A 10,944-nucleotide genomic window follows, 5' to 3' on the forward strand; every position below is an offset into this window, starting at 1 on the left:
TATGCTAAGAAAGTGATATTTATTTATTTGTTGTGTGTAATCATTGTGTTTTGGTTATGGTTGAAAATAAAATAAGATATTTCTGACTTGTGTATAGAAAAGCTATTGTAGTGAAAGAGAAGAGACTAGCTGGAGAACTCTTGTAGGATATGGGAAAAGAGATCCTAGTGGTTTGTACTAAAGTGATAGCCAGGACTGTGACAAGTGAATGTATTTAAGATATATTATGAAGATAGGATAATTAGACCTTGGTGATAAAATGAGCGGAGGTAGTGAGAGATGTGTCAAGGATGGAACTCTGTATCTTAGGCAAATGATTGGATAGAGGTAGCATTTCCTAAGGCTACAGGGAAAGAAGGAAGAGTAGATCTGAGGATACAGACCATTCATTTCTGAAATACTCCATTTTGAGACTCCTAAATGGAAATATCAAGTAGATATATGGTCTAAGTTCCAGGGAAGGGATATAATTGTGGGAGATAGTGTAGAGATATAAATTTGGGAGAAATCTTTATTCAGATTGTATTTAACATCTCCAGTCTAGACAAGATCACGTAGGGTGTGAGTGTAGATAGAAAAAAGATGAAGAACCAACAGACACCTCCACAATTCAAATTCAAATGTTTAGAAGTTGGAAGCATAATGGCAAATTCACCTGAAAATAAAAAGCTAGAGGAATAGAAAAATGTAAGTGTGATTTCCAGAAATCAATAGTGTTTCATGGAAGCATGATTAATTGTGTGCCAAATACCATTTATATTATAGTGATTTACTACTATATAACAAATAAGTACAATTTTAGTAGCTTAAAACAACAAATATTTGTTATTTCATATAGTTGCTGAAGGTCAAGAATATAAGAGTATCTTAGCTAGGTCTTCATGGCTGAGCCACCCATGAAATTATGGTCAAGCTACCATCATTCAGGGCTGCTGTTATTTGAAGGCATAACTGAGGCTAGATGATCTGCTTCTGAGATGGCTTATTCATTCATATATTTGTTTTCAGGAAGCCTCAGTTCCTTCAGGATTGTTGAGATGAGGCATCAACTCTTTTTAATATGAATTTTTTATTGAAACACAGCAGTTAAACTTACAAAGTAATATAAGAGAAAGAATGAGAAATAATTTGTAGTGCCTTAGTCTCTAAAACCATATCCCAAATCACTTATGTTTATTAATTAGAAGTCAATGCTAAGTCTAGGACACAATAAAGTGGAGAAGAATTAGGCTTCACCTCTTGAAGGAAGGAATATCAAATTTTGTTAGCATTTCTTAAAATGACCAAGGTCCACCTTGTTCTAGCAAATATATATTGGTTCCTCTTGCATGTAAAATACACTCATCCCCTTCAAAGTCACCTCAGATCTCATCTCATTGCAGATTCATCTAAAAGTCCATAGTGTCAATATCCAAATTATGGTTCTTTGTGGATGAGACTCTTCATGTATAATTACTTAAATACTGATCCTCTAGTATATTTGATCTTCTTAAAGATAATTGGGAGCTCAAAGCTCCACTTGTCTCTGGAAAACCATGAAGTGTATAACTTCTTACCCTGGCTTCTGCTAATTTTGCTGTTAAAAAATGCTTTTCCTTTCTAATTACATGTGGTTCATCTGATGAAACAAATATAATCATATCTTAAACTCTAGCAGTAAGATAGTCTGAACTGTAATTTCACATTCATTAAAACATCAAAATTAACCTCATTTTATGAATCAAAACCACAGATGAATTAGCAAAAGTAAAATATGGTGTCCAAAATTGAATCAAAAACTAATAAAGCTAGTCTATAAATAGTATTATGTTTTTAAAAATTATTTTCTCCAAACTGAAAAAAATTATTTTTAAATACATAATTATTCCATTACCCTTTGTTTTAAAGATAAAATACAGAATAATCTTTTAAAAACAGGCTTCTCTGTTAAATGCTACTTAATAAGCACCACAATGCCTGAAAGTACCTGTCCTCTTATAGTTTCACAGGATCACTAGATGGCAGCAGTAGATAAACAAGCTCACATTGTATGATGTTAAATAGCAATACTAATGCACATTCCTCCTAGGTGCATATCAAAATTATTTTCTGCAACACATACATGAGGATTTTTATTTTTATTTCATCAAATTATTCTTTTTGTTAAAAAGTTTATTTTTAACACTAAACAGTTCATTTGTCTTACTTAAGGTGAAAATGCCTCAACATTTTAACAATACACCTTTATTTATCAAAGTGCTTTGAAAAGGGTTTTGTTCCACTGATGGCTTTAATGAATAATGCAACCAAATATTTTATTTGAATTTCAGAGAACAAACTAATGATTTAGGAGGGCATGTGGCATATTTAGGACTCAATATATATTCCACATAATACTAATAAGGGTTGTGGTCTAGGTATATACATCAAAGAAACATTAAATTTTTAGTCAGTTGCTTCAAATTCCTGACTTGACTCACACTGGAGAACATATGTACAGGAGTTGGAACATTGTGGTGTTTTTTATATATAGTTCAAAATTGTAGTTGGTAGTAATCTAGTAGAAGTTCTATAAATATCTAGAGGTATTAAGTTTACAATATCCAATTAAATTGATGTTAATTACACTAAAATTGCTTTGACTAATATTATTGATGATATTGATATCAATTTGGGCTTTTGTGAGTCTAGAAACTATCCTAATATCAATGTTTTGGTGTTGAGAGCCACAGCCGAAGGAGCCCCAGCAAACTTCCAGCTGATTGGCTCACCATGGCCCCAGCCAACTTCCAGATGCCAGCTGATTGGCTCCTCTGCGGTGATGCTCATTGGGCTGTTTCCTTGCCCTTTCAGACCACGGAGCTGCTCATTGGGGGACTCTTTTGGCTCCGCCCACATGACCCAGCCAATCGGCCTCAAGAGTGGGAGGAGTGGGGGGTTGAGAGACTCGCTGGAAGCCCGTGGTGGCAGTTGGGCTCTGAGGGAATTCCTGAAGAGCTCCTGTGGTGCGGAGTGTGTGTGTTCTAAAAATAAAGTTCGTTTCTGCTTGACAAGTGGCTCGTGAATTGTGCCCAGCCAGTGTTAATTATGCTAAAATTGCTTTGACTAATATTATTGATGATATTGATGTCAATTTGGGCTTTTGTGAGACTAGAAACTATCCCAATATCAATGTTTTGGAGCTGAGGATATAGCTCAGTGTTCAAACACTTGTCTAACATGTATGAGGGTTGGGTTCAATTTCCAGCACTGCAAAAATAAGTAAATACATAAATATGCAAATACATAAATAAATATCTCATCTGAAATTTAGAAATGATGCAACTTTTTAACCACACGTATATGATGAATGGAGGATGTTATATTATGGTTGTGTCTCATATCAAAATTTATATGTTGAAGTCCTAATCACCATATCCTCAGACTATGACCTTATTTGGTAATAGGGTGCCACATTTGATTAGGTGAGATGGGTCATACTGAATTAGGGCATGCCCTTATTCTGATATGTATAGTGTACTTATAAAAAGGAGAAAATTCACTCATAGGAGGAAGACAATATGAAGAGACAGAGTTATGACCATCTATAAGTCAAGGAGAGAAAAATGGAATAGACCTTTCCCTGAAAGCCATCATAAGGAACCAACCCTGATCAAACTATGATTTTACATTTCTACCTCCAGAACTGTGAAACAATAAATTTTTGTGGGAAAGCTACTCAGTTTGTGGTACTTTGTTATGGCAGACCTAGAAAATTAATACAGATAACAATCAAAATCAATAATTAAAGTAGTGTGCATAAAAAGAAATTTGATATTTTGGTAGAAAGTTAAAAAACTTAAATCTATTAAATTTTAAAATTATTTAATATTTACAAAAATTGAAAATGAAAAAATTGAGCTCATCATCCAGCAGAATATACAAATTATTCAATATCAAATTCAGAAGCAGAAATAAAAATAGTTTTATCACAGTCATTCATAAGCCTTGAACCATGAGCACATCTAAGTTCACTAACTAGAAATGACTACAACAAATGGCCTCAAGGAAAGAATTGCTGTTTTCAAAATAATATGGAATTATATTATTCATAGGTATTCCAGGAGGAATAAATGCTAAAACGTGATATGAAGGGAAAGTTGTAATAAAAAACAGGCTATAAAAATAGTATGCTGTGCCTAAATACATATTTAGAATTCATTCACAAATAACACCAGATCTAGTGACTAAGAAGTCTTAACTGTTCAACGTACATGACTTCTTTACATTCGGTTCCTAATGTGACAAATGAATAGTAGCCTAAGAACTCTGCATATAGGGAGAAATGCAGATCACTGAAACCGCAATTCTACAGATTAGAGACAAGTTGGAAAATCCAAGAAAAGTTTTACCCAGGTATTTATCTTTCACATGTCTATATTTGTGCATCTATTTCACTGAATGTACTCCACTGTCTATTTGTACATTCCTCCTGGGTATATTTCAAAATTATTTTCTATAACACATACATGATATTTGTTTTTTTAATGTCATTCAGTTGCTCTTTTTGTGTTAAAATAGCAGCTTATTTTTAACTTAATGGTTTATTAGTCTTTAAGGTAGAAGAACTTCAGCATTTTAACAATATGCCCATTAATGTTCTGCAGTGTCAAAAACACTTTAAAATACTTGTTTTATGCTGTCTGATTCTCCCAACAGTCTTGAGAAGCAAGATATGTCTATATCCTTATTTTGTAGATTGAGGTATGAAGAGATTGCTAACTTTTATTGTTGGACTACAAACCAAGTCTTGTAATTTTTAGATTTCAGTTATTTACCCATTACACTACACTAACATGACTGCAAATTACCAGCAAAAATATTAAGATAGATGGTAATGTAAGTAATTTCCTGGAAGAGGTGTGGAGGTATACACTTATATTCCCAGTTACTTGGGAGGCGTAGGTAGGAAGATCTTGAGCCTACAATTTTGAGGCCAGCCAGGACAACATAGTGAGATATACTGCTGCCTCAATTTAAAAAAAAATAAAAAACATTTTTCTGATTGGCAAAATATGAGAGAACATGTGTTTTTCTGCAAAGTCAAAGTATCTATTAAAGGGCTGGGGTGGTGGCTCAGTGGCATAGCGCTTGCCTAGTTTGTGTGAGGCACCAGGTTCGATACTCAGCACCACGTATCAATAAATAAAATGAAGGTCCATTGACAACTTAAAAATAAATAAAAATTTAAAAAAGTGTCTATTAAAGCAACGGGTTTCGTCTGACTGATTTGGCTAGTTATTTTTAGCCTTGATCCATGTGGTTACCCAAATAGGTTAACCATATGGACCAATTTAATTTATTTTATGATGTTATAACAGAATTTCCAAGACTTTGTAGTTTATAATGAACAGGAAATTATTGGAATTTCGGAAGTCCAAAATCAAGGTTCAAGAATTTGGCAGAAGCATTATTTCCAGATTCATCGCATAGCATAAAGTGACAGAGCAAAAGAGGGAAAGAGAAGGAGTAAAACACCCTTTTATAATGGCACTAATTCCACTCATGAAGGCAGAACCCTACTAATATAATCATATATTAAAATTCCCACCTCTTGGGGCTGAAGACATAGCTCAGTTGGTAGAGTGCTTGGGTTGTAAGCACAAGGTCCTGGGTTCAATCTGCAACACCACAACAAATGAACAAACAAACAAACAAACACACCTCTTAATACAGTTATAGTGCCAGTAAAATTTCAACATGAGTTTTGGAGGGGACAAATATTCAAACTATAGCTTTCTACATCTGGTCCTCCAAAAGTCATGCCCTCTCACATACAATATATATATATATATATATATATATATTCATTCCATCCCAATAATCACAAAAATCTTAACTCATTCAAACATCAATTCAGACGTCCAAAGCCCAGAGTCTTTTCTAAATTACATAAGGGTAAGATTCAAGACAAGATTCATACTGAGACAAATTTCCCTTCTGCTGTTACCCTTGACATACAATAATGGGATAGATGTATAATAGACATTCCCATTCCAAAAAGGAGAAATAGGCCAGAAAAAGGGGTGACTGAGCAAAAGTAAGACCAAAACCCATCAGGAAATACATTAAACTTTAATGCTTCATCTGTACTTTGACACCTGTTTGCATTTCTGGGTATATTGAGGATCGGGGTTGGGCATATCTAAGGCCTCAGTCAGCCTCACACCCACAGTTTTGCTTGATGGAACTCCTACTACAGTTCTCACAGCTTGAGAACTAAACAGGTTGGCCTTTGCCATCCACATCTCTATCAACATTCTATAAAAGCCACTTAAGTAATCTCTAAGAAACTTTCATTTCCCTAAGCCCTCAAAAGAATGGCCCCTAGCTCTATTCAAAGCAATCTAGTCTTTTTCTATCGTGCTAATCCAAATTCTTCTAGGTCTACCCATTACCTGAATCTAAAGCCACTTTCACATATTTAAAAAAAAAAAAAAACAACAACATATTTCTCTGGCAGAAAGTTCTACCAATCTGTTTTGTTCATTATAACAGAATACCTCAGACAGAGTAATTTTAAATGAACAGAAATTTATTTTTTCACAGTCAGATGGCTAGGAAGTCCAATATCAAGCTGCCCAAACCTGTCAAGGACCTCTTTTTTCATCATCACATGGCAGAAAATAAGGTCAGAGACTGAAAGAGCAAGAGGAGGCTGAACTTTCTATTTTATATTGACATTGATTCCTCCTTTGAGGTCTTTGCCCTCTTGATTACTTGATTAATCCAATCTTCAAGATCCCTCCTCTTAATACTGTCAAAATAGCAAAACTAAATTTCAACAAGATTGTTAGAGGAGATAAACCTTGAAACCACATTATGGTCACAATATTAATTTAAACAAGGTTATAGTGTGTTGTTTTACCAAAACAAACAAAAAACTCCAAATATAAATTAGTTAAATAAACATGGATAAGAAAGTTTAAAAAAACCAAACCAAACAGATTAATTATCAGAAATATTAATATGTTCTTATATTGAAAGATTGTTTTATCATATTGGACTACAGAAGTCTTTTATCATTGAACACCATTTATTATTTCATGGGACTAATGTGATCTGGAATACAGTTAATAAATTAAGGTGATAATTACAGAGAAAGATATAGCTTATGTCAAAATTATAATAAATTCATCAAGACCCAACCAAAATACCATAATTTTGTTTATAATTGACTCTCAGATTAAAAAACTATGGTATTACAATGACATTTCCATGTCATTATATTCCTTTGAAATATAGAACATAAGGCTTATCATATATCTTGATGAAAACATTAATAGCTGGAGCTGGGGTCGTGGCTCAGTGGTAGAGAGTTCTCCTAGAGTGTGCAAGATGCTGGGTTCAATCCTCAGCATCACAAAAAATAAATAAATAAATAAAGAGATTGTGTCCCACTACAACTAAAAAACAAAACAAAACAAAAAAATAGCTATAATACCCAGCAATGATGGTTATCCTAGTTATTTGACTTCATTTTATTAATTATACAATATTTGTTTTTAAGTTCATGAATCACTTCTAATATATACTGGGACAATGATACGATATTTTGTTTTTGTTTTATAAATATCTTATTGGTACATTATATGTAATAGTGGAACACCTTGTAATATACTCATACATGCACATAGCTTAATTTGCTCAAATTCATTTCCCCAAAACTCACCTTTTCCTCATTTCCTCTCTTCCCTTTATCCCCATTTTTACCCTACTGGCCTCCCCTTTTCTTTTTTATAAAATCACTTTTTTTTCTTTCATTTTTTTTCTCTTTAGATTTCATATATGAGAAAAAAATATGACCCTTAACTTTGAGTCTGGCATATTTTACTTAAATGATGCTTTACAGTTCCATTCATTTTCCTGCAAAAAGGCATATGTTAATATTCTTTATGAGTGAATAAAAATCTATTATATATATCTCACATTTTCTTTATTGATTTATCCAATGATGGACACCTAGACTGGTTCAGTAACTTGACTAATATAAATTGTATTGCTATAAATTTGGGTATGCATGTATTGCTTTAATAAGTTGACTTTAGTTCTTTTGTATTTTGTATAGATGCTGAGGAAAGTGGTAGAGTGGTATCATATGGTGGTTTCATTTTTAGTCTTTGGAGAAATCTTTATATTGTTTTCCATAGTGACTGTACTAATTTACAATTCTACCAGGAGAAAATAAGCCTTTCCCCCCCATATTCTTGCTGGTATTTATTATTATATTCTTGATGATTGTTATTCCAACTGTGGTGAGATGAAGTCTCACTATAGTTTTGATTTGTATTTCCTTGATGGCTAAAGATGTTTTATATTTTTCATATATTTGTTTCCTGTTTATATTTCTTCTTGTGACAAATGTCTTTTTAGTCTGCCTGTTATCAATTGGGTTATTTATTTATTTTTTGGTGTTATTTGAAATCTTTATATATCCTTAATATTAATCATATGTCATAAGACTTGCTGACAAAGATTCTCTCCCATCAGTATGTTTTTTCTTCACATTCTTAATTGTTTCCTTTGCTGTGCAGAAGCTTTCTAATTTGATGCCATCCCATTTATTAATTATTAATATTATTTCCTAAGCATTAGGAATCCTGTTGAGGAAGTCTTTGTCTTCAACTATATGTTGGAGTGTTGACACTATTTTCTTCTAGAAGTTGCAATGTTTCTGGTCTAATTCTTTGATCCACTTTGAGTTGTTTTTTTGTGTAGGGTGAGAGAGAATGATACAGTTTTGTTCTTCTGTATATGGATACCCAGTTTTCTCTGCCCTATTCTTTATAAAAGCTATATTTTTGCAACATATTTTTGAAATCTTTGTCAAGGATCCTATGATGGTATCTGTGTGAACTTTTCTTTGTGTTCTATCCTATTTCATTGATCTCTATGTCTGTTTTTATTCCAGTATGATGCTGTTTTTGTTACTATATCCCTATAGTATAATTTGAGATCAGGTATTGTGAGGCCTCCAGCATTGTTCTTATGCTCACATTTGCTTAGCCTTACTTAATACTCAAAGGCTGTATAGGCAAACCCAAAGCCAACATCATACTGAATTGGGAAAAACTGAAATAATTTCGTCTAAAATCAGGAGCAAGAAAATGTTGTGTGTTTTCACCACTCCTTTTTAATATAGTATTTAAAAATTTAGCCAGAGCAATTAGGTTAGGGAAAGAAATAAAATGAATACAAATAAGAGCAAAAAATAAAATTTTTACTGTTTGAAGAAAATATTCTAAACTTAAAAGACAAAAATCTCTACTACAGGACTCATGGAAACCATGAACAAATTCGTAAAAGTAGCAGGATACAAAAATTCATAGTCTATACACAAATAATGAACCAATTGAAAAATAAATCAGGAAAATAATTTGGTTCACAATAGCCTCAAAAAACAAAACAGGAATAAATCTAAGAAACAAAAAAGCTTAACAATATAAAGTATAGAACATTGAATAAAAAAATGGAAGAAGATATCAGAAGATGGAAATTCTTCCCATGCTCTTGGATGGGCAGAATTAATATTTTAAAAATGATCATATTACCAAAAGTGATCTATAAATTTAGTGCAATCCCAATAATGTATCAATGACACTCTTCAGAGAACTAGAAAATGAAACATTTCTGAAATTCATATGGTGGAAAAATTGTGTTTTTTACTGGCTAATTATTGTCAGCTGATTAATGTAAACTTAAGAATCAGAACAAAATATATATATATATATTTTACAGTACTGGCAATTGAATATAGGGCCCTACATATGATAGGTAAGTGGTAAACTACTGAGCTACTTCCCCAAACCTAAATCATATATGATATTTTTGTTTAAATTCTGAAGTGATATTGGCAATTTAAGCAAGACAGATATAATGAATCTCAAAAATCACAACAAATGCTTTTTTTCAGTAGAATTTAGAATTTAGAATATAGTATGTCACAACCACTTAGTGAGTAGTCACAGAGATTTCAGATGATTTAGAAGCCATCTTGACAATTGTAAAGAATAATTAAAAACATTTGTACATTTATTTTACCATCCATAGATTGGTATATAATTGAACAAAGTAAGTTATACAGTTTATCTTTCTGGTCTTTTAAATTATCATTTTATTCAATTTATCCTTTTAACCTGCTCTTGGAACAAAAGAGGAATACATCACCAAAGCCACAACTTATTTGTTTTTGAATTTTAAAGTCACTGAATTTTGGGGTGGAGATATAGCTCAGTGGTGGAGCACTTGACTAGTATGTATGAGATCTTGAGCTCAATTCCTTACTACCACAAAAGAAATGTGTGAATGTGTGAGTGTGTGTGTGTGTGTGTGTGTGTGTGTGAGTATAATGTACTGAATTTTATTTTTAGATTGCATTTTTATATGGCATGAATATGAAATTGAAAAATGTAGAAAATACTCAGAATTTGAAAAGTTACAAAATAATTTTAATAAAATTTAATTTCAAATTTTTTTTAAAGAGAGAGTGAGAGAGAGTTTTTTTTTAATATTTATTTTTTAGTATTTGGTGGACACAACATCTTTGTTTGTATGTGGTGCTGAGGATCGAAACCAGGCCGCACGCATGCCAGGCGAGCGTGCTACCACTTGAGACACATCCCCAGCCCTCAAATTTTTTATTTCTTAATTCAAATCTATTTTTAGTGGACTATCACACCTCAAGTTAACTGTAAAATATACTTTATTTATAAATTGTTAGTACCTGACATATAGTATAGTATATGACAAGAATAAAGTGAAAAGAGAAATAAACTTAATTTTTCCCTACAACTAGAAGATAATAATTTGGAGAGAAGACTGCTTTAGGATCGTTGCAATTTCATTTCATGTTTGATTTTTCTCTATTATTAAAACTTATGAAATTATTTATTTCTGTAAATAGTTGTGAGGATAGAATTTGTTTCT

Source organism: Urocitellus parryii, chromosome X (genome assembly GCF_045843805.1).
Source record: "Urocitellus parryii isolate mUroPar1 chromosome X, mUroPar1.hap1, whole genome shotgun sequence".
Taxonomy (NCBI): Eukaryota; Metazoa; Chordata; class Mammalia; order Rodentia; family Sciuridae; genus Urocitellus; species Urocitellus parryii.